This window comes from Eutrema salsugineum, unplaced genomic scaffold (assembly GCF_000478725.1).
Source record: "Eutrema salsugineum unplaced genomic scaffold, Eutsalg1_0 scaffold_7, whole genome shotgun sequence".
In the NCBI taxonomy this organism is placed as follows: Eukaryota; Viridiplantae; Streptophyta; class Magnoliopsida; order Brassicales; family Brassicaceae; genus Eutrema; species Eutrema salsugineum.
The window spans coordinates 13,562,151-13,566,793 of NW_006256486.1; the positions used below are offsets into that span (position 1 = coordinate 13,562,151).

At 37.8% G+C, this 4,643-nt stretch overlaps 1 non-coding gene across 1 annotated transcript; it reads left to right on the forward strand.

The window, feature by feature from the left end:
- The first annotated feature begins 254 nt into the window (after window positions 1–254).
- On the forward strand, window positions 255–361 carry LOC112083301. Its single transcript, XR_002897589.1, has one exon. It is a non-coding gene; the product is annotated as a small nucleolar RNA R71 (small nucleolar RNA).
- The last annotated feature ends 4,282 nt before the right edge of the window (window positions 362–4,643 follow it).

The following is a 4,643-nucleotide window of genomic DNA, read 5'->3' on the forward strand; positions in this document are numbered from 1 at the left end:
TAAGTGTGTCTAGCTTCTCATTGAGAGACTTGATGTCTTTCCTTGTCCTTTCCTCTTCAGCACTCACAGCTCCTCTTGAATTCCTTTCAAATTCTGATCCATAAAGCTCATCACTTTGAGCTACATTCTCCACTAGGGTCATGGCATCATTGACTTCCTTGGTCATGAAATTACCATTTGAAGCTGTGTCCAAGAGGAGTCTGACCTTTGGTAAAGCACCTTTGTAGAAGGTACTTAGTAGCTGAGCATCTGAAAATCCATGGTGAGGGCATTGCATGGTATACCCTCTAAATCTTTCCCAAGCCTCACAAAATGATTCATGGTTCTTCTGAATGAAACTTGAGATTTCATTTCTTAACCTTGCTGTTCTTGATGAAGAGAAAAACTTGGTTAGAAATGCTCTTTTGCATTGCTCCCATGTTGTGACTGGTCCTTGAGGTAGAGACTTTTCCCACTGATGAGCTTTGTCTCCTAGAGAAAAAGGGAATAGCTTCAGCTTGAAACTATCCTCAGTCACTCCATTCATCTTAGTTAGATCACAAATTCTATCAAAGTTATCAATGTGATGTAATGGATCTTCTACTGCCAAGCCATGAAACTTGTTTGATTGCACCATGTTGATCAAGCCAGATTTGATCTCAAAATCGTTTTCAAGTGTAGGAGCTTGAATCCCATGTCTCTAACCCTGAGTATTGGCCTCATCACCAGCTCCCACAACTGTTATTGGACGTGGTGCTGGACCCTCTTGCTGAGCCTGGTGGTTTCCATTACCACCATGAGCCTGTTGCCCTTGATCCATACCCAACCTCTCAATGTGCTCATCTCTTTCTCTTTGTCTTCTTTCTTCACTTCTGGTGTTCATACACCTGAAAACAAAGACAACACTTGAAAGGTAATCAGTAAAACAAAAGAAAATGACTTGATCTCAAGAAGATCCAAAGTCCTAATGCTAGAATGAATTCCCAATTGGCAACGGCGCTAAATTGATAGTCGGAATTTTTCAATCCTTGATCAATTCCTCAACTACTCATGTCATTGTAGCACTTGAGGTATCAATCCAAATGGAGAGATTCTAGACACTAAGACTATGAAGATCAATTCTTAATCCAAGTCTAACTAAACAGATGAGTTGGTAACCAAGATTATCTAAAAGCATTTAATAAAACAAGCAAGAACAAACAAGCAAGACAACAAAGCAAAGGCTCAAATTCAAATAAAGATAAAGCTAAACCTCTAGATGTGATCATTGATCAGGGTGCTTTCAATACTTAATTCATGATGCTAAGCAAACAATACAACACTTGCAATTCTTTAGTCTAGACTTCCAAAATAGATTAATTCATTCCCATGACAGAAATCTCTTTGCAAATTACTTAATCAAGACTAATTCCCATTAGTGAATAAGCAATCAACAAGCATAAGGTTCCAAGTCTAATATGACCAGACAGCCTCTTTGTGCATCAAAATAAGAGCTAAGAAAGACTGAATCTTATACAGAAAGATAAAACAAGCATCACATGATCTCAAATTCCAATCAACTTAGAACTCAAAGAAGATCATTTCTTTCCCAAGACAATGACCACTATACTAATCAGCATTCAAACCTAACTCTCATTAGTGGTAATGATGATCAATATGCATTAATAAACAGCTCTAATATGTCATTTATGCTTCAAACAAACATTCCCATGGCATTCAAAACATAAACCCTTAAGTTAGCTCATTCAGGCATTTCATCAAACACTTTTGGTGCATGAAATGCCTATGAACCCAGATTTCACTTTCTCAAGGAAATAAGGCATTAGGGACAGCTAACTAAGGAAAAGAAATGAGAATCTAAAACCTAAACATCATAAATCAAACATCTAAGCACCATAATCTATGGATTAACGAGGTATGTTTTCTGTCTTCGTCAGGTGTCTATTGCTTTGTTTGAAGTTCAATCTTTATGTTCTTCTTGCTAACAGTTTGTAATGATTGTAGGGCACTTTTGACCATATTCACCAATGGTGGGATCACGCGGTAACAGAACAGTGCACAATCCTCGCGACAAGGATAGAAAAGCAGTAGGACCTGATCCTCAGTGTTGATCGGGGTAGAATCAACTCTGTTGATCCAGCCATAGGAGAAGTCCGTGAAGAGCTAGCAAGGCTTCAGGGCAAAGTCAGGGTTTTGAAGGAGCAGCTTGGTACTCAAGGTGACAGTTTCTCGATGCTATTTTTTGTTTGTGTTATTGCAGCTTTTGGTTATATCTTTAGGGTTTAGAAATGGCTAGCATTGATTAATAAGTAATGTAACACTAAGTAGTTAACTTCGGCTCAAGTTATTTAGATCTTATAATGATCTCTTTTAATGTTTTTTTGTGAGGAAAATTTGGACTCCACGGGAACTGAAATGATAGTTAAGGGCATATGGCTCACCCAGTAAAGGTTAGTTCTTTTGTAACTTGAATGTTTGGTAAATGGTTCTTTGTTTGTGTTTAATGTGTTAGGTAACTGGTTAGGTTTCTTTTGTTAGCTTTATGACTGTTTATTGTTTATCAATGCTTGATATGACATGTTAGGTTTAGGTAGTGTGATAAATGGTAGTTAAAACCTGTTTGAAAATGCTTACAACTTGATCGAGAACTTGAAAACTCAATTTAAAAGACTCCCAACTACTATTTTATTTAACATAAAAGACAATTAGCCATAAAGACACAGAAAAGACTGTCAACCATAATTTAAAAGACACTCAACCATAAATTAAAAAACACATAACTCTCTTTCACTCTCTTTCACTCTTAAACACTTTTAAACTCTCTTCTCTCTATTTACTCTCTTCTCGTTTTCCACTCTCTTTAACTCGCGTTAACTCTCTTTAACTCGCGTTAACTCTCTTTCACTCTCTTCTCTATGTAAAAAACTCTTCTCTCTTTTCACTCTCTTCTCTTTTTTAACTCGTTCCACTCTTTCACTCTTACACTCCCTTTCATTTGTTCCACTCTTTCACTCTTTTAACTAGTCTTTTAACTCGTTCCACTCTTTATGGCTTCTTAGAACTCTTTTACGCAGTCTGAAAGGTTTGTAAACCTTCTAACCAGTCAGTTAAACCATGACACTTACTCGCTGTGCATAAAATTAGGATCATCAGACATTCCTTTGTTTAGTATACAAGGATCTGATGATCCTACTGATACTGCACTGAAGAGGAAAGTCTGGTCGCCGAAGGAAGACTTGGTCCTCATAAGTGTGTGGCTCAACACCAGCAAGGACCCGATTGTCGGCAATGAATAGCAAGCTGGTGCGTTCTGGAAGCGGATTCAAGGGTATTACAACGCAAGCCAAGATATAGTTGGACTGCCAAGGAGAGAGTGATCTCAATGTAAACAACGATGGGGAAGGATAAATGACTAGGTGTGCAAATTTGTGGGATCATACGCAGCTGCGCTGAAGGAGAAATCAAGCGCTCAGAATGAAAACGATGTGATGAAGCTTGCGCATGAGATCTTCTTCAATGACTACTCCATCAAGTTCGCTCTGGGACATGCCTGGAGAGAGTTGAGGCACGACCAAAAATGGTGCACGAGTAGCAAAATTCAGGATGGTTCCTCAGCAAAAAGAAGAAAGGTTGAAGACTCAGCACAGCCCTCAACCTCCATGCCTCCAAGCGACAATTAACATGTGGTCGAGGCTCGTCCGCCTGGAGTCAAGGCTTCGAAGGCCAATGCGAAAAAGTCAGCAGGTGTTAAAGCCGACAGCAAGGACATGAAGGAGTTTTCTTCCATGTGGGAAATAAAACAAAAGGATCTAGAGTTGAAATATAAGATTAGGGACAAGAGGATTCTTGAGAGCCTTTTAGCTAAGACTAAACCACTCACTGAGCTTGAAATGGCACTAAAAAACAAGTTAATTAGTGCTATGTATGATCTTTAGGGTATGAACTCTGTAATTTGTATGTTATGCTCTTTGGTTTAGGATGGTTTTTTTATCTTATTGCATCACCCGGTTTGTATGGTATTTTGTATTGAACATCTGGTTTGTATTAAATTATGCACTTTGATTTGCTATGGTTTTTTGGGCTTCTTGCTTTTTTTGCTTTGGTTTGTATGATATATTTGTTTGAACTTTGGTTTCTGTTTTGCTTTGGTTTGTACTTTGTTTTGCTTTGCTGTGTACGATATATCATGTTGTTTGGCTATGTGTTGCTTTGTTGTTCCATTCACTGTCTGTCATTTACATCTACATATATCTTTCTGACCTTTACGTTTATTTTGCAGGTAGTGCCACAGCCACTTGGCCACTACAAGTTGGCTATTGATCCGTGACCATATGCACCAATATTGGAGGGGCCATAAAACCTTTGTTGTATTCTCTTGTAACCGCTTATTTTCGTTTGTAATATAGACCATATGTTCCCAACTATCATTTTAGTCACATCTTTTAACTTTCAGCCGTGTATTTATATGTGATAAAACATTTGTATGTTCATTCATAGTTGCAAACTTCTTTCTTCCTCATATTGCTAGCAAATCGTTTTTCTTATCACAAACTCTTTTTCAAACACAAAAAGATTCCCAAAACACAAACCTCTTTATCAAATACAAAAAAGTTCCTAAAACTCTTACTTGGTCAAATTCATTTCTTATCACAAACTTTTCATCT